The sequence below is a fragment of the Schistocerca americana genome, chromosome 7 (assembly GCF_021461395.2).
Source record: "Schistocerca americana isolate TAMUIC-IGC-003095 chromosome 7, iqSchAmer2.1, whole genome shotgun sequence".
In the NCBI taxonomy this organism is placed as follows: domain Eukaryota; kingdom Metazoa; phylum Arthropoda; class Insecta; order Orthoptera; family Acrididae; genus Schistocerca; species Schistocerca americana.
The window spans coordinates 401,128,818-401,150,181 of NC_060125.1; positions in this window are offsets into that span (position 1 = coordinate 401,128,818).

Below are 21,364 nucleotides of genomic sequence, written 5' to 3' on the forward strand. Positions count from 1 at the left end.
GGACCGAAGACGTTTTGATTATGAATCAAAGACACTACCCCTTTTTTTTAAATCTCATTTTGTTCGTTTTTGTTCGTTGAATCTGATCGGAGCGGATGTCCTAAGAAACCCTTTTAAGTTCGGTGTTGATCTATTAACTCAGTTTCTTTTATTACAGAGGGCAGCTAACCCTCTGACCGAACACGCTGAGCTACCGTGCCGGCTGCCCATAGACCACGGGTACCAGATAATTGATTGCTAAAAGTACCACAATCTTTAACTAACTGAGTAAAGGTTTGCCTGCTCGGCTACACTTTGGAGGCTATAGGAGGGAGCTAATCATAGGCCATCGCGGGACGCGAGGACCTGGAGTGAGGCACATCGAACGAGGAAGGAGGCGTTCTATCCCTGTTCTCGCTCTGGTCAGTTGCTGTGTGTGTTTCCGGCCGGCTGTTAGTTTTACGTGTTTACTCTGGACGACTGGAATAGTAGTTACTTGCTCTGAAGTTACTTTCTGATGGACACTCTCGTGCAACAAGTTATAAAATGTTTGGTGAGATTGCCGTTTTCATTTTGCATCTTGGTGTAATATGTATTTGCAGTACTTTCATTTTTTTTTGGTATACCATACGATAGTGTTAATACGTAGTTTCTATTTTTCCTTGAGTTTGTTAGGTGTCGTTGCAGTATCGGAGTTTTATTAGTTCAGTTGTACAGCAGGCGTGTTTACTTCATCCCAACACTCTTTATTTAAATGTTGCCAGGATTTTCTACTTATCTAAAATACTTCTATGTTTAGTTCTTTCTTATGCGATGCCCTACACGCAAAATGGACGGCGTGCGGACAATTGTAGTTTTTTGTATCGGAGATTATAGTTTGTGTCGTAATAAACATATGTTTAACTGAAGCTTCTAAAATTTATTTTCGTTTTTATGAGTTCATGTTGAAAGATGTGATTACGTGCGTGCATTTGTATCCATTTTTCAGTCGGCGCTTACTTTCAAGTACGAAGTCTAATCAGCACTCTGTCTTCCGCAGGAGCGCTACTCAAAGTCTAGCAAAACTTGCAGTAAACGTAAGATTTTTTCAGAACTACTATCAGCAGAAATCTGTTACTATTTTTGCACGGTTCAGAGCTAGTAAGCTAAGCGGCGGCGTGAAGACGCCGAGTCTGTATGCAGCTTGTCAGATTATTTCATACGAGATTAATGGGTTATTGTAAATCTTTTTATTTCAGATTTTTGTGAAAATGTCTTAGGCTATTAAACGGAGCCACGCATTCTCACTGCATAAGGTGAAGTGACTAGACGTTCTGTGAGTCAGATTTTGAAACTGCTTGAAGTAACCGTGATTTTAAAATTCTCTCAAATATTCATTTCCGTTGCGCTAACTAACTACCAGTAACTCTTGGATATGTTTGTGAAATAAGACCTGACTGCGGGACAATTTTTTTTTTTTGGGGTCAGAACTGTGTGTAAACAGAGCCACTTATTCAGTGCATTTTTTTTTCTGAAAACATGTTTGTGAGTGATGAAGTCGGTATGAAAGGTACACTTAGCGTGGAAGGTTACGGCCCCTATACTGTCACTCCATAAATACAACAATTACCAAATCAATAAATTAACAATTTATTTAAAGACAATATTTATAAAACAGCTGACAGACAACCAATACGTGGCCATCTTTAAGACAATACCAAAGTATCACAGATAGCTTGCTTCTCAAGCAAGGCAGCAAATTACAATTACGAAAACTGACTTAAAGAGGTGAGCCACAGAGATTTCAATACTTAAAGGAACAATAAATTACGATCATTAAAAGATTTAAAGAAATGTGGCACTGATAATTTTTTAAAAGAACAATAATTTGCAAAATGAAAGTGATTTATGAAAAGCACATCAGTTCGTTAAGAACCCAAATAACACAAGCAGCACAACAAGTTACAGTTTAATACAATTAATTCCCAAGCAAATAAAAAGCTATATTTTTTAAATATATTTATTTATTTATTTATACATTTATTTTACCTGGCAAGATTAGGGCCTTCAGGCCCTCTCTTACACCTAACCAGGCATACTCACATTCAACAAATTTCAGTTTCTACAGAACATTAAGGACATATAACATGTTATACAGTATTAATGTTAAAGAAAAAAATAGAGAATATAAAAGTAGTACAATGATAATTATAACAATCAAAAATTAATTATAACAATAAAGAATAATAATAGTAATTATTATACTGACTATGTATGTGAAAGTAAACATATTTTTCTTTTATGAATGTCAGTCCTATTGCTAGTTTGGAATTTTCTCGTTATATTCTTGCAGCTTGTGAGTTATTCTCATCAAGCAGAGACATAAGACGATGGAGTGGGGTGAAAGAGAAATAGAAGAGGTAGATAGGTTAGAGGAAGAGAAATAGAATGGTAAGATTCGAAGCTATGATGGAGAGGAGAAAGAAAAAGATGAGAGGGGCACAACAATGGTGGCTATACCGTCCCTAATATGTAAGTCTTGAGTTCCCTCTTGAATGTTGAGTGGTTTTGGATAAGACACAGATCACAGGGGAGCGCGTTCCATAGTCGTATGGCTGAGTTGGAGAATGACACGGAGAAAGATTTTCTGTTATGTAAAGGTACAGCCAAGATGCTAGACGTATCCAATCTGGTATTGCGGTTGTGGAATGATGATAGGTGTTTAATATGAGAAGATAAGTATTGGGGGTACCAGTGGCTAAGAAATCGATGAAGTAAGCACATCGTGTGGAGATCGCGTGCCTTATGTGGGCGTATCCAACCTAGGTGGGAGTATGAAGGACTGATATGATCATACAACCGTATATTGCATACGTATCTAACGCAAGCATTCATCACTAGCTCGAAGCATCTCGAATTTTCACTATTTGTGCCGTGTTGAACTACATCACAGTGGTAAAGATTAGGCAAGACTAGTGTTTGGACTAATTTTTGTTTAACATGGGTTGGAAATATTTTTCTAAATTTTTGAATTGCATGTAGGGAGGAGAGCGATTTCCGGCAAGCTGTGACTGTTTGTTCTTCCCAGTTTAGGTGTTCATCCAAGATTATTCCAAGGTCTTTTACTGTTTTTTGGTATGGTAGTTGGGTACCATTGAGGAGTATTTGAGGGACTTTTTCGCGAAAGTACCGACTGATTAACTTTGGATGAGATATAAGTATGACCTGGGATTTCTTGGGGTTTGGTTTCAGACCTAGGTTCTGTGCCCATCGAGAAACAGAGCAAAGATCTACGTTCATACTCGCTACTGCGTCAGCAATGTTCTTGGGACTTGCGCTTATGTACAGTGGGATGTCGTCGGCATATAGATGGTAGTTGCAGGAGTGAATCACTGAAGAAATATCATTAATGTAAAGTGAGAAGAGTAATGGACCAAGGATGGAGCCCTGGGGAACTCCAGAGCGCACGTTTTCCCATGATGACTTTTCCGACCCACAAATGACTTGTTGACTTCTGTTTTTGAGGTAGCTGTCGAACCAGTGTATTGCGCTGTTTGAGAAATTCAGCTGCTTCATTTTAATTAGTAATATATCAAAGTCAACTGTATCAAAAGCCTTGCTAAAGTCAAGCAGTGTTAGGATGGTAGCTTCACGTCTGTCCATAGCATGTTTAATGTCATCAGTTACTTTGATTAATGCAGTTGCTGTACTATGGTGCTTTCGAAAGCCTGACTGATATTTGTCGTGGATGTTATGAGTTTTGAGGTAATTCGTCAGGTGTTCATGGATGATGTATTCTAGGGCTTTAGATATTGCAGGAAGTATGCTGATCGGCCTGTAGTCACCTGGCGACTTAGGGTTGTCAGTCTTGGGTATAGGTTGAATTAAACTTTGCTTCCACTCAGTAGGATATGTACTACTGACAAGAGACAGGTTGAAGATGTCTGTGATAACTGGAGTAATAGTGTTTACGACGTTCTTAATCATGCCAATGCTCACTCCATCATTTCCTACTGCCTCGGAAGAGATTCTCATAATTGCCGTGTGTACTGTGCCGGTAGTGACATGTTTTAGGAAAAACTTGTCTCTCGAGAGATTGATATCTTGGGGCTGGTAATTTGTCGCTGCGTGGCAGTTTACAGCTGTTGAGAAGAAATCGTTTAATTCTTCTGCGGACGCTTGATAAACAGCGTCAGATCTTCGCTTCCCTATACCGAAACTGCGCAGCTTTTCCACAGTGCAGCAGGTTTTGATATGCCGCATACGACAGAGCGGGCGTGTCTGATTTTGGCATTCCTCACGCTTTGCTTGGTTCTATTTCGGAGTTTCCTATAAGCTTCGTACGCCTCGGGAGTTGGGTTACGCTTGAAGGCCCTATGTGCAGCATCACGTTTATTCATTAACTGGCGTAATGCAGTGGTGAGCCACGGAGCGGGAGCTCTCTTTACCTTGACAGTGCGTTGAGGAGCATGTTTATCATACAGTGAAATAATTTTGCGACATAATTCCCGAATTTTTCCGTCTAAAGTCGGTTCATTGCTTATATCATGCCAAGGGATGTCTGAGCAATCCTTTTGAAGAGCGTCATGGTTAACATTTTTTAGGTTTCTGTAGGTTACCGGGTGAGATTTTTCTTTGGTAGTATATACTGAGTAATTTAAGAATACCACGTCATGAGTAGAGTGTCCTGGAGCGGATGTCTGATTGGCGCGAATTATTTTATCTGGTCGCTTTGCTGCTATTATATCTATGAGTGTATGGCTGTGTGGTGTGTGATGAGTTGGGTCCAGCGGTGTTAAACTCATATCATTGGAGTAGAACAATCTCCTTAGTTTTTCTGCAGAGGGAGATTTTAACTGTAAGTCGATGTTTGTGTCACCCATAATGATTATGTGTTCATACAGTGTCACGAGCGAGGACAGGGAAACACGTTAAATGTTTACCAAACGGGCAGTGACACCCGGCTTCCCTGGGAAAAAGGTGACTTAAAATGCCGGAAGCAGCAGATCAGGCGCCCAAAACAACACCTAAACCCTGGGACCCAACCGGGAGCCACTTCCCATTAGACGACACGTCACAGCTTCTGTGCACCCAAGCGGAACGTGGCGCTGCTCCCACAGAGCCCAACTCGCAGGAAACTGGAACACAAACAGACCGCAGAAGACACAGCGAACACCAACCAAACATCAATTAGTGTAAGTTGATAGATCAATAAACAACAAATAAATGAAGAACCAGTTGCTCTTTTCCTAATACTGAGTAAGTGCATTCAAATAAATGCACGCGTAAAAAATTCTATGTACAAATAATTGCCTTTTACAGAATACGAACCTTTACTAATAGCTGAGTGAGTGCTCTCAAATAAATGCACGTATACAAAGGAACTACGTGCAAATGACTAGCTTTACAGAATACGAGTCTTTATTAATAACTGAGTAAGAGCTTTCAGTAGAAGTGACAAAAATTTTACAGCAATATACAAGGGATGTCGATTTGATGGCAATCAAAATACACTGCACATCTCATAGAGACAATACATAAACTTCTGGATATCCTTCCTAATATATATATATATATATATATATATATATATATATATATATATATATATATATATGTGTGTGTTGTTGTGGTCTTCAGTCCTGAGACTGGTTTGATGCAGCTCTCCATGCTACTCTATCCTGTGCAAGCTTCTTCATCTCCCAGTACCTACTGCAACCTACATCCTTCTGAATCTGTTTAGTGTATTCATCTATTGGTCTCTCTCTACGATTTTTACCCTCCACCTGCCCTCCAATGCTAAATTTGTGATCCCTTGATGCCTCAAAACATGTCCTACCAACCGATCCCTTCTTCTAGTCAATATATATATATATATATATATATATATATATATATATATATATATATATAACTCACACAGCTTCGAGCTAATAAGCTTCCTAAAAGTAATACAACCAGCGGATTTTTAAAAAGGAATAGTAACTGAGGACCTCCATGCGGTTAGACAGTCTGCCGGCTGCTCTTACTTCAACAACACGTACATTAGGGCAACCAAGTAACAAGTACACGTGCTGCGACGCAAATCGTTCAACGAAACGAAGGCACCAAAAGCACTTACACCTTCGATGGTCAGCGTTGTTCGAGATGGTTTCCAGGGATGGGTCTCTCCGAGAAAACAGGCACCAAAGCAATGCGACGAACAGCGCCCGAAGCTGACATCAGGCAGGTCCCTCATAAACCCGCGACTGCCTTACGAGGTAGTGCTTAGAGCCATTTCAACCATTTGTGTCAACCTTGGTACAAGCATTCTTTTACTCAGAGTATAATTTGTCGTGTAAGTTGGTGAGATACCAATAATCCGTAAACATGCCTGATAATGCGTGGATAACGAGAAAACGAGGAAGTATGGAAATAAAATGCCAAAATAAACTTCATTCGAAGTAGTTATGGATGATAATTAAGTAAAACCAAAAGTACATTACATATTTGCAAAGGATTCAAGAAGACACAGAAGAAAGGAGGCGAAGAGGAACTGAGTATAATGACTATAACATCTACTCCTACAAATCATCTCTCACTGGACTACAACCAAAGGAATAATACATAAGAAAAACGAGAACAAATAGTTGTCCTTTTCGCTGGCAGCAAACACAATCACCTTTAGATTTGTATTTTCATTTACAAGAGTACAAGTGTACTCACAATTTGCTCAAGTGTATATAGTAAGTACTAGTAGGACGCGTGCTTTAAAGTTCAACTAAAAAGAAAAAAATCTTGTGTTTGTCTGCATGGATCCTTTTGAAGGGCCACAAAGGAAAGTACTCTCAACAGTGTAATCATCGATACAGATGGAAAGCTTCGAGAAACTTTAAAGAGCACTAAACTCTCAATTTTACGATGATATCTAATACACTATACTGGTAGGACGCGCAATGACAATCACATTTTAGCACCATAGCAGTTTGTCTTCTCCATCCACCTCCATTCATTTACTCTCCACTATTAACAACCTCGCCTTCCCCTCCCCCAAATACCCTCCCACCAGAAAAAAATGTACAAAGCCGGAATGTGTTCGGGAATTGCACTATTAATGCTCACAATTGATTACAATCTTTTGTAATTGTACCTTTCGGTCGCTGCATGGTCACTGTCCTAAAAATTTTTCATGCCATTTCGATTTTATTATGTAATTCGCTTCTCTAAATTTTCTGAGACAGTATTATTTCAAGTGGTTCTCGATTTATCCTAAGCCTTTATAAAATTCCCACTCTCATAGCATGATTTCCCTTACACATTGGCTTTAGCTGCTTCATTACCTGTCTAGCTCTTGCTCTGGTTTCCAGTACACCGGGGACGTGATACTCATTTCTTTACATTTCCTGCATCTGATCATGAATGCGCACCCTTGGCTATAGCCTAGCAGCTGAAATGATTTCTGTTCATTTTTCATTACAGTTTTATTCACTGCATTCTCTAAATGAAGTGTGCCTCTCTCTGGCTACACCAACAAATAATTGAGACCCCTCTCTACTTGACTTTGCCGATTATTCAGACATATTATGTGAGTTTCTCTCTCTTCTGTGGCTGGATGAACGTACTTATTTCGACATTTTCTAGTTAGGTATCGACTGCAATACTGCTCATTTCTTGAGACTAAGGTATGGATTAGACGGCACTGTGGTTTCTTTGCTAGTTACATGATCTGTGGTTTCGAATTACCAAACTTTACTGAGAGGCTACGGTGGTGCAAATAGTAGACAAAGAAGAATGACTCTAAAATTCTGTTAATTGCCCGAGTACATGCACAGAGCCTAAGGTTTTCTCTCTCTCTGTCTGTCTCCCTCTCTCTCTCTCTCTCTCTCTCTCTCTCTCTCTCTCTCTCTCTCTCTGCTCCTCCTCCGACTCCTTTTCCTCCGTGTAGCACATTCCATCACTGTACCTCCAGACTATTCCAGAACTTCTCTACGCTCAGACAACGAGGTTATTCACTCGGCTTCACTTAGCGTACATAATGCTCTAACAAACAGAAGAAATAATTTGAGTTACAAAATAATTGTGAGCAAATGATAGTGGCAGCATTAAAATGTCTGCTCGTCCCAGCACTCACAATGAAAGTCGATTCACTAGCACTTATTTTATTTTCACGCATAATTAATTCTTTTCTTGTGCATCATATTATCTTGCAAATGACTCTCTGACGAAGACCAACAGCAGAAATGAAAATTATTTCGCCTTCTGGAATCGAATGAATAAATAATTCTTTCGCTCCTAAATTGTTCTGATTCCAACCGAATTAACTTACATTACTACCTTCATTTAAAGGAGACGCCCTTTTCCCTTCACTGTATTTAAATTTCTATCTCCATTCCGGTCTACAAGATTGGCTCTCTTCGCCGCGTAGAGGTACCAGCATCTTTATCAAGATTTTTACGTTTCATTGAGAAACAATTACTGCTGTTTTTTCCTGCAGCATTCCTAGGTATATCACGCCCATGTAACAATACTGAAAAGAATGTTTATTTTTGTTAGTTTAACCTTTATGCAGTCATGGTGTAGTAATATTAACGCTGTTAAACAAGAGCTCATTTGACGATATTTGTGGAAGAGCGCATTATGTGTGGGTGTTTTTTGGGACTAAATAAAATCTGGTTCCATGTAGAAGAATAATTTCATATTTAGGAATTAGAAACTTTACCGACAAACGTTTAGTTACGTGGGATGTTCCTTTCAATCTACACTTTGAGAATCACTGTAATGTCCGTAGTGAGGGACACGTTTTACTGTACCTTATATTAAGGTTTGTTGCCGTTCAGTTAAAGTATGGAGCGTTCAATCACTGCCTACACGCTGTGTGTGGACAGTTATTTGAAAAATATAATCTACATCGCCTCTATAGGATACAAACATAGTCAGTAGGAGTATATTCACAGGTTCTACCCGAAGGACCGTTCTTGAAGTTTTCTTAGCCACTTTTAACGAACTGCATGGAGGCTGGAAGTTAAGATTTTACATCCGAACTGAAGCCTCATTCTTTAATTCTGTAAAAAAACTGGATATTTAAACCCAGTTCCATGTTCTAGAAGAGCAGTTACTAGCGTGCGGAAATGTTTTCGACATATGGTTCTATAAATCTAAAAAAAAATATTGTTCTTCTGCTAAATGATATTTCTTAAAAAATCTGTCTACACCACAGAATTCAGGAAACCTAAATTACTGCCTGAACATTAACAATTTGGAAAATTTATACTGTGGAATAATATTAAATTATATTACATGATTATTGCCGCCAAAGGATCGGTAAAGTACTAAAATACATATCTATGCTAACGACTTTTCGGTCGTTTCTTCGTAGCACAAATTCACAATTTTGAATGAAAATCATCAAACTGTAGATGTTCTACAGTATTTATTTATTTAGTTAACCAGTTTTGGGCTTAGACTATAGCTGACTGCTCCTACCAAAGAGGATACAGTAATGGTGAATAATTTCGGAAAAGGCATTAAAGTAACAGAGCGAGGCGATAAAACCGCTTTTTTGTAACGCACTCTCAAAGTTTGATAAATTTCCCACATTTGCTTTCCATTGCTCTATCCTCTTTGATGAGCAGAGTCACATACATTATGATATTGCCTTGTATACTCAAAACCCGCAACTACAACCAAACACAGTAATACGGTCGAACATCCACAGTTTTGTGCTTTTCATTTAAAAATGGTATTCATTTACTGTAGCAGTAATACCGGTGCAAATGGACGAGCCCCAGTTCGTTACGTTTATGTATATACGTTTTGTATATAATGTCATTTTGTAGAAAGCAATGGTTTCCTTATGTCCTGCCTACCAACGAATCGTAATATAATATTTTGGTTCACCCACAACGAACATGTGTGGTGACTTTGTAAGATTTCCATGCAGTTTTTAATTTAGCCACATGGAGTTGATTTTGTTATCCGTTTGCTAGAACATTTTAATTCCCTTCACAACAGCATTAAGTTTTCAAGCGAAGTGTAGATTGATGGACAGCTCTCATTCCGGATGTTTTCGTCTTGAAACGAAGAAGTTTAGGCACCCTGGGACAGAGCATCCTACACTTACTGACCGATATCTGCATGCGGTGAGATACCACCCACTTGATCAATGTGCTTTGGTTCAGAGGACGCTGATACGAAGTGCGTAAGCGAATTCTGATTCGGAAAGCTTACCACAGGAAACTAAACACCTAACATCTGTATCTTAAAGTAATCGATTCTCAGATAAGCACATCTGACGTGCCTCTGGATTTCCGACTATCAGCGGAAATACAGCAAGATGATTCTACATGAGCTGCTTTTCTACCGAATTCTGTGAGTGTATGAGCTGAAATAAAGAAAAATTTTATAAATTTTAACATCAAGACTGCCTCTCATTCACCAGCCAAGATTAATGCCCTTTAGGGTTCCACCGGCCGCAGTGGCTGAGCGGTTCTAGGCGCTTCAGTCCGGATCCGCACGACTGCTACGGTCGCAGGTTCGAATCCTGCCTCGGGCATGGATGTGTGTGATGTCCTTAGGTTAGTTAGGTTCAAGTTGTTCTAAGTTCTAGGGGACTGATGACTTCAGATGTTAAGTCCCATAGTGCTCAGAGCCATTTGAACCATTTGAACAGAAAACTCCCGGAAAAATTGCACAACATATTGATTCCAGCATTCACTGTGACGACAGGTGTAAGCTCCAAAGGGGAGAAATGCAAGTGAACTGCATACGATTTAAGTAATATATTTTAATAAATTGCAGTCTATCGTAACACTCCCAGCGGCAAGGATATTTGCCCTGCTCAGCGCGTTGGCTGAGATGCAGTTAGGTGATGTACTATGATTCTGTTTCAAGTCTTAAGGACGCAATTAAATAGTTAAAAATCCAATACCGATGACTTTGCGTATATAAATGGGTGTTTGTTTTACTCACTGATTGGAGAGTTATTCGATTAAGAAACCTCCTATCCGAAAAAACTCTAGTCAAAACATATTTGTGGTGGTTGGCACTACGAAGATATGCAGTTTCAACCTGAATAGTAACACACGAAACAGAATCACGATTATAATGGTCAAAATAATAAAACAGAAGCTACAGATAATTCGCTGAATGACTTGAGAATTTTACACAATGGTAATGCGGTTCAGGGTCGCACTCATAGTTCACAAAAGCCATATGTTTTATTCATGTACTCCTTTTCAATTTGCAGGATACGAAGATCATCAATCAGCTGGTAACCACAGATGAAATTTATGGAGTCAACTAACTATCGTGCTGAAGGCACGGATACAGCATAACACCTAGTACGAAATGTCAACACCAAAGCCCACATGAAAGTGTGGTAGTTTTTAGAATGAAAATACGGCCTTCCTTGAACAGACATTTTGACTGTTAAGCAAAAGCGGATAAATACCTTCACTGCAGAATGACAATTTAATTAATTCTGACTAAGCTGAAAAACGATAAGGGTGTTCTGAAGAGCATGAGATAATGATGGCGGTATCGAAAGGAAAAACGTGCAGAATACTTTCCAACTGCTACCAGGGTCGGCATCTTCTATTTGTAATGAGTGGGAGAATCTGGACCAATAGAATATCTGTTGAAAAATCTACCGAAATACGATAAAATGACGGGATCACCGTTCTCTACACCCCGACAGATTATAGATATCTTTTAACAGGATTCAATGGGTAATTTCCATTGCTCTAGACAAATAGGAAAGGAACTTCTCTGATTCGTACCGGTAGATATGCACACTCAATTAACCACAAATCCACGTATTCATGATGTGGATTAAGGAAAAGGAAAGAGGTTGCTAATGTGTGACAAATAAAACAAAATGATCCTTAAAAACTCTTTCCCCAAGCACGGGTTAGAAGTATGATAAAAGATGCAAACTAACTAAGCTGATAGGTTAATAAGAAAGTAAATAAAGGATAATAAATGATATTTATATGAAAGGTGCCTGAAGGAGGTCGTTTTCAAAAGATAGAAAATCAAAATCATACGCGGTGGTGGAACACTACTTAGACGATGGAGCGCAATGGAATATATTGAGACACAGTGACTATTACCAATTGTCCTTACTGCGACTGCGTTCCAAAGGATCCATTAAAAAATGTCTGGCAGATCATTTTATTAATAGGAACAAGGGATAAGTCGTAGAACCCTCCGATGTCTTGCATTAAAACAAGACGTTCTCAATCGACATAGGATTTTGTGGATTAGTTACACTAATGTCAACACTTTTTTGTAGTGCCTTATCCACTGGTGACGTTGTCAGTATCTTTTACTTGGAGATTGAACTCGCAGTAGTAGTGCTGTAGCCCTAAATAGGAGCGCCAGCACTTAGTCGATCGAGACAGCAAGACCAGTTTTCCACTTCAACACGACAGCCATGTGTACAGTCGAAATATTTTGCTAACTCGACTGAAGAACGGGCTGCAAACCCGATAAGCGAATCACAGTCCTTTGTGCGTGTCTCAGTCGTAAAAAAAAAAAAAAAAAAAAAAAAAAAAAAAAAAAAAAAAAAAAAAAAAAAAGAGTTGATACTTGTTAGTTCAGAATTTAAAACTTGTTTATTAGTAGTTTGGTACGTGGAAGAGTCTGCTAACTGAAACGGACGAAGCGTTTTGAGGCGCTCCTTAGTTTCAACAGTAGTTCAGCGTTTATTTTCACAATACGCATCGATGCCGTCTGATAAGGTTTCGGTGGTAAAAGGTGCCAGTATACATTTGTTCTAGGGGGTCCCCATAGCTTCGCCTAGCGTGTGCCATTCGTCATCCCACCTGATTAACATTTCACACCGTTAACTACACTCTTTTCTTTCATACTAGTTATTTCTAGCTTTTTGACGATCATTATGAGTGTCGCTTGCACTTCGGGTGTACAGACGCAAACATGAGCATAGCATTTGTAGTATTCATTCATGCGGTGTCCCTTGATGATGCATAACTATTTAAGGGAACTTGAACGTCATGGGGATCCAAAATATGGAATTTTTTATTTAAAAATGTCTCTAATTCTTCCTGATTCGAACAATATTTACTTCACATTCAGAGCCTCGACGCTGTCGTGTTTAAATGACTTTCTAAAACAGATGAGGCTCATGAACACCCGGCTGTCTCACTAGTGTCGATCACAAAATCTTGTCTACAATGTCTCGTTAGTAAATTTTGACACTCTGTTTCCGCAGAAGCTCCTTTGTTTAATATCCTTGAAGAACATGTCGACTGTAGTATGGGTAGGGATTTAATGTAACTGATCTTCTCGACGATACAAGTAGATTACATTAGTTTACTTATATTTTTCAAGTTCTTTCGGTTTTCTGCTGGCATATCAGCTTTCCAGACTGGTGTGAGGACGCCATCATGTGTTTCAATGACGGATTAACAAGCAGGTTGAAAAGAATGAGCATACTAGGCATATAAACTGGGAACAACATGAAAAGTGGGAAAAGAAAGAAATCTAGAGAAGATTAAAAACAGAATTAACGAGATTATGGAGCTGTTATGGAACCGGAATGTTCAGACACGTTATCTTGAGAAGAAAATGACATGCTAATCCTCAGTTTCATTTTCAAGTAATCAATGTTTTTACATATTACTGTGTCATTAACCTTTTTTTTGTACTCATCAGTCTTCTGACTGGTTTGAGGCGGCTCGCCTCGAATTCGTCTCCTGTGAAAATCTCTCCATGTCAGAGTAGTACTTTCAACCAACGTACTCAATTATTTGCTTTATATACTCCACTTTCTGTCTTCCTCTACAGTTCTGGTGGCCGAGCGGTTCTAAGCGCTTCAGTCTGGAACCGCGCGACCGCTACGGTCGCAGGTTCGAATCCTGCCTCGGGCATGGATGTGTGTGATGTCCTTAGGTTAGTTAGGTTTAAGTAGTTCTAAGTCTAGGGGACTGATGACCTGAGATGTTAAGTCCCATAGTGCTCAGAGCCATTTGAACCAACCTCTACAGTTTTAGCCCTCTACAGCTCCCTTTAGCACCATGGAAGTCATTCACGTTGTCTTAGCAGATGACCTATCATCCTGTCCTTTTCTTTGTCTGTGTTTTCCATATATTCGTTTCCTCTCCGATTCTCCGCAGAACCTCCTCATTTCTTACCTTATCAGTTCACCGAGTTTTCAAAAAAATGGCTCTGAGCACTATGGGACTTAACTGCTGGGGTCATCAGCCCCCTAGAACTTAGAACTACTTAAACCTAACTAACCTAAGGACATCACACACATCCATGCGCGAGGCAGGATTCGAACCTGCGACCGAGTTTTCAACGTTCGTTCGTAGCGCAACATCTCAAATGATTCTATTTTTTTCTATTCCGGTTTTACCACACTCCATGTTTCACTGCCATACAATGCTGTGCTCGAAATATACGTTCTCAGAAGTTAGTTCCTCAAATTAAAGCCTATGTTTGATTATACTAGATTTCTCTCGACCAGTACTAGTCTGCTTTCGATGCCCTCCTTGCTCTTATCGTCATTGGTTAGTTTGCTGCCCAAGTATTAGAATTCCTTAACCGTCTAATTCGTGACCATTAAACCCGATTCTAAGTTTCTGACTGTTATCATTCCTGCTACTACTCATTACATTCGTCTTTCTTCGATTTACTCTCAATCCATATTCTGTACTCATCAGACAGTTCATTCCATTCAGCAGATCATGTAACACTTCTTGACTTTCACTCAGAATAGCAATGTCACCAGCGAATCGTATCATCGATACCCTTTCACCTTGAATTTATTTTTTTTATAATTCTTCAGTGTACAGATTGAACAGAAGGGGCGAAAGAATACATGCCCGTCTTACACCCTTTTTCATCTGAGTACTTCGTTCTTGGTTGTCCACTCTTATAACTCCCTCTCGGCTCTTGTACGTATTGTATATTACCCGGCTCTCGCTACAGCTTACCCCTATTTTTCTTAGAATTTCAAACATCTTTTATCATTCCACAGTGTCGAACAACTCTTCCAGGTCGACAAATCATATTAACACGTTTTAATTTTTCTTTAGTCTCGCTTCCATTATCAAGCGCACCATCAGAATTGCCTCTCTGGTCCCTTTACCTTTGATAAAGCCAAACTGATCACCTCAATTTTCTTTTCCGTTCTTCTGTATATCATTCTTCTCAGCGACTTGGATGCATGAGCTGTTAAGCTGATTGTGCGATAATTCTCGTACTTGGTAATACTTGCAGTCTTCGGAATTGCGTGGCTGATATTTTTCCGTAAGTCAGATTGTATATTGCTAGCCTCATACATTCTACACACTAACTTGAGTAGTCGGTTTGTTGCCACATTCCCAAATGAAGTTAGAAATTCTGGTGGTATGTTATCTATCCATTCTGCCTTATTTGATCTTAATTCCTCCAAAACTCCCTTAAATTCTGATTCTAATACCGGATCTCCCATCTCTTCTAAATGGACTCCTATTTCTTCTTCTATTATATCACAGGAATCTTCCTCCCCATAGAGGCCTTCAATGTAATCTTTCCACCTATCCGTTCTCTCTTCTGCATTTAACAGCTAAATTCTCCTTGCACCCTTAGTGTACCACCCATGCTTTCAATTTCACGGAAGGTTGTTTCGACTTTCCTATATGCTGAGTCAGTCCATCCTACAATCATTTCTTTTTCGACTTCTTCACATTCTACATTTCGTCTTAGCTTACCAGCACCTACTGTTTATCTCATTCCTCAGTGACTTGCATTTCTGTACTCCTGAATTTCCCTGATCATTTCTGTACTTCTTCCTTTCATTGATCAGCTGAAGTATATCCCCTGTTACTCATGGTCTCTTCGCAGTTACATTCTTAGTACCTGTTTTTCTTTCGAATTTCAATGAAAGTCTTTTCTATAGAAGTCCATTCCTCTTTAGCTGTACTGCCTACTGAGCTATTCCTAATTACTGTATTTACAGCATGAGCAAACTTCGAGAATATCTGGTCATTCCTTAGTACTTCCTTATCCCATTTCTTTGCGTATTGATTCTTCCCGTCTAGCCTTGCGATGTAGCATCGCGGTCACAGGCGTCTTGTCACGGTCCGCGCAGCTGCCCCCGTCGGAGGTTCGAGTTCTCCCTCGGGCATGGATGTGTGCGTTGTCCATAGCCTAAGTAAGTTTAAGTTAGATTAAGTAGTGCGTAAGCTTAGGGATCGATGACCTCAGCAGTTCGGTCCCATAAGTCCTTACCACAAATTTCCAAATTTTATGTCTAATCTCTTAAACTTCAGACTACTCTTCATCACTGCTACATGGTGATCTGGATAAGCCTTGCAAACCATCATATGATTTCGGGAATCTCTGTCTGAGCAAGATGTAATCTAACTGAAACCTTCCCGTATTATCCGGCCTTTTCCTAGTATACCTCCTCCTAGTGAGATTCTTGAACTCAGTATTCACTATTACTCGCTGAAATATATTACAGAACACAATTGGACTTTCGTCTCTATTATTCCTTGTCCGAAGCCCATATTCTCCCGTAATCTTTTCTTCTATTCCTTCCACTACAACTGCATTCCAGGCCCCCATAACTATAACATTTTCGTTTCCCTTTACGTACTGCATTACCCGGTCAGTATCCTCATATACTTTCTCTACCTCTTCATTTTCAGGTAGCGACGTCGGCATGTATACCTGAACTACCTTTGTCTGTGTTTCTTTAGTGTCGATTCTGATAAGAAGAGCCCTATCATTCAACTGTACACAGTAACACTCTCTCTGTCCTACCTTCCTGTTGATGAGAAACCCTACTGCTGTTATACCATTTTCCGCTCCTTTTTCTATCACCCTATACTCATCTGACCAGAAATCCTTGTCTTGTTTCAATTTCCCTTCATTGAGCCCTGCTGTATCTAGCTTGAATCTTTGCATTTCTCTTTTCAGGTTTTCTAGCTTCCCTACCACGTTCAAGCTTCTGACATTCCAATCCCCGACTTGTAGAACGTTATCCTTTCGTTGGTTATTCAATCTTTTCCTCATGGTCACCTCCTTCTTGCCAGTCCCCTCCCGGAGACCCGAATGGAGCACTATTCCTGAATCTTTTGTCAATGGAGAGATTATCATTACATTCTTTCAGTTACAGGGCAGATGTCCTTTGGATACACGTTGTGTCTTTAATTCAGTGGTACCCATTGCCTTCTTCATCCTCAAACCGTTAATGATTACTGATTATTCTGCCTTCAGGGGCAATTTTCCACCCCAAGAACAAGAGAGTGCCCTGAACATCTGTCAGATCCTCGGTCCTCTTTGGCAAGTCCGTTGGCAGAATGAGAGTGACTTCTCATTCCGGAAGGCGTCGGTCACCAATACTGATTATTAATCAAGATTTAGGAGACCCCAGGGCCAAAGACGTTTTGATTACCGATAAACGACGCTACCCCTAGACCGCAGGTGCATTTCTCCATTCAGTATTAAAGCTATAAAACCAATTTTGTGTAAATAATAATGCTTGCCTACAAAATGATCCACACTTTTCAATGTATTAAATATTCTGAACTGTATGTATACATATACACAACGGCCTTGCCGCAGTGGATACACCGGTTCCCGTGAGATCACCGAAGTTAGGCACTGTCGGGCGTGGTCGGCACTTGTATGGGTTACCATCCAGGCCGCCTTGCGCTATTGCCAGTTTTCGGGGTGCACTCAGCCTCGTGATGCCAAATGAGGAGCTACTCGGCCGAATAGTAGTGCCTTCGGTCAAGAATACCATCATAACCACCAGGAGAGCGGTGTGCTCTGACCCCTCGCCCCTCCTATCCGCATCCTCCACTGAGAATCACACGGCGGTCGGATGGCCCCGGTAAGCCACTCGTGGCCTGAAGACGGAGTGTGTATATATTCTTAAATTACTATGGGGAAAATTGGCTTCTAAGAAAAAGTTCTTTAAAGGAACACAAGACAAAAAAATTTGTAAAAACTCCTGGATTACCGTTTCAAAAAGCTAATAATTAAGTGAATAAAGTTTGTATCTTTTGTTTCTAATAGTGTGGAAGTAAAGGGTTCCTAAAAAATTACGCGAATGTGTGATAAATCTCAATATTCATTCCACTACGTGTTCCACATTGGTGACAATATACTTATTATTTGGTTGAAGTTTCATTCCAGTATCTATTAAAGGCTTAGAGTCACTAAATTACAAAATACTAGTAAAAATTAAAGGTCATGATGTCCAGGTCTCTTTAAGGCATTTGAAATCCGTAAAGGACTAGAAGTAACACAACGAAGAGTGTGGGTACTAGTTCTTGGTCTGAATATTTCCTCCGCAGAGGTGGGCTGTTGCTATGGATTTGGCCAGGAGTGATTATCTTTAATCTCTGTGTGTAATAGATGCGTTTCTACCCAGGACAGGACCGGTCATGAAACAATTCTTTCGTAACCTGGTGTAGACCACTGTGGTTCTTACAATTGGTAGGAAGGTCGTATCAAATCCCATTTAATTCTATGTGGACCAGAATTTAGATTAAATTATATGTATCCTTTGTTCCACCGATCCTTGGTAAGAAAATAAGCAAATATGCAGTACACGTTGGGAATGAAGGCTACAAACTACATATTAAAAGAAGAAACGTTAATTTCATTTACACAAATCCTAAGTTAATGTGTCTTCCAGAAGGTAGAATACCAAAAATTTTAAACATTTCATCACTTAAAAATTAATCCATTCCATTGTGGCAGTGTGGTACAGCAACCAGTTTCGAATTATTTTAGAATACAGACAGTCTTGGTTGCGAAATTATTTAATGTCTGTGACGCATTTCACGCTTTTGGGGCATCATCAGACACTCTATAAAAATGAGAAACTCATCGATTAGCAACAGACATAGGAAGTGGCATTGCCCTATCTTGCACTACTATACAGGTCAAATGAACTAAAAGTATTAGAAACTTACATAAAAATGGGTGAATATGAAACACATCCGTCATATGGCCTCATGAAATGGAAAAATGACGTAAGAGTAACTGGATACGTAATCCATCCGTCCTAAAAACACATAAAATGCAAGGTGGACTTTTTTAAATATTTCAGACACTAATTGATGGGTTCATGTTGTTAAAGACAGTCTAATGATACCCCAAAAGTTTGCAACGCGTCGTTGACATTAAATAATATCGCAACAAAGATTCTCTGTATTCTGGAACATTTTCATTTAAGAACTAATAATCAACATGTCACAGAACACGTAAATGTGCGACAGACTGAGGTGAATATAATAATAATTTCTTAGAATAAAGTATTACGAGAAGAACAGCCTCATACAAAGGACGATTTAATGTGTTGCTGTCATCATATGTTCGAGACAAGAATTTCAAACCTGGATAAAAATTTAATGGGCCAGAGAAAATACAGGTTGACAGTGTCATCAGCGTGTGCAAGAGACTTGCCACAAACCTGCGTTGCCTTACATAACAGTGACAACGCGAGTAAACTTTTCCAACAAGGGACGCCAACAAGTCACAGAAGTTAATTGGCCACGTCGTCCCTGTGTCACTGAGGAAGAAGTATCTGCTCTTACCGCGTTATTGGATAGTGATAGAAGCTGAACGATTTTTGAGCTGGACCAAGAGACCGGAATACTGAATATGGCTGTACTTCACATTCTGATAGGTAGGTTGAGAATGATTTGACAAAATGTAGGAATGACTACGATACGACGCTTTGATCGCGGAGGAGAGTCTTTCTTACAATATATCACTGCACTAAATGAGACGTGAGAGAAATCGTACGAGCCACGTCTGAATCACTTGTCACCATGACGACCAACGCTTCGTCAGAGTCCTGTCAGTGCCAAAGTTATCTTGATTGTCGTGTACCATTATGATGGTGTTACCCTAATGTATGCCGTTCCTCAACGGAAGACCGTCACTACGCTCTATTACGTTCACATATGGAACACATCGTGTAACCAGCTTTGCGAAAGAAGTGGCGCCATTTCTGCATAAGCAACCCATCATTTAGCAAAAAAACGCTCAGGCGCTTAGAGCTATCGATGGGGCTTGGAAGAGGCCTGTCACCCGACATAATCCTCGAACTTGCGGCGTTCTTATTTAGATTTTTCCGAAGATCAAGTATGCACTTCATGGCATTGGCTTCAGAAAAGTTACAGAGATTAGTGCAGGCAATAGACATCAGTACTCAAAATATCAACACAACTGGAGCTGCAAAAGATATCCTACAGTTTCTACATCGCTGGGAACGGGTTATACAGGAATGGCGGTTACTGCTTTGAAGGACGGCAACACTTCGAAACTTGTATCGATTTTGTATTAGCCACAAATAAATAGCAGCAGATATTAAAGTCCCAACCCTTGCAGTTTACGTTTTTATTATTGATAAGTGTGGCAACACATGAAAAATAGTTACGCCCGAGGAAAAAGTATTTCTAATATGACATCACAGTATCGTGGTAAATATTATTTTTTGCCACAGACATATTTCCTGGTACAACGATAATTCTCTTATCGTTATTAAAAATGAACAGGAAGGTTCCGCATTTACCGCCATCAAATACACTGACGGAAAAAAATCGCAACTTCAAAAGATAATGAATGCAAAGTAATGAATTTTTGGGACTGTATTTTTCCAGGTAACAAATTTAAGTGATTACAATGAAATATCACAGTTTAATGTAAGCGCCAAATAAGCCATTGCAAATGTGAAACGCTGATACATTAATAACAACTGTAACCGCCATAATTTTTAATGCAAGTAAAGAAACATCCTGCTTCTCGTAGTCCTATTATTACACGTCCTCATTCAAATTCAGTGAATTGTAGGCATCTTTGTCGCCTTACAGGAATTCTTTAATTACATCAGCCCAGCACCTCCAATCTCAAAGGTAACTAACCCTTACGACCGTTACAGCGTGTATTTAAAGCAAATCTGTTTGCATCAACATAATAGCACTACCAGCGCAACTCTTCTGAGAGTGCTGCGACATTCAAACAGACATCACCTTCAAACGTAGAAACACGGCTACCAACTCTCGCTTATGTTGCGCAATTCATCCTTGGTGATGTGATTTCTTTTCCGTCATTGTCTATTCACAACACCTGAGTATCTGCAGCGGTATGCTTATTTCTGTACGTCTCGATAGTTCATCAGTTCTTCACTGTCGACAGTAAAATTTACATGTCAGTGATTTTATTTACCGCATGTGTTTGGCTGATCAGGTCAGCTGGTCCGTGTCATTTTGAATACTTAAAGGAAACTCACAGTTCTGCATTTTCTCGATCGATTTACGTCCAAGCAGTTTTCTGTGAGCGGTACATGATGGGTCATAGATGAGAAGAGCTTACCCAGGCTTTGGATGCTTCCTGAATCGTTTTCACCGTCATCTTGACAAAGTGGGAACTAACGCAGTTATATATGGGTCACATC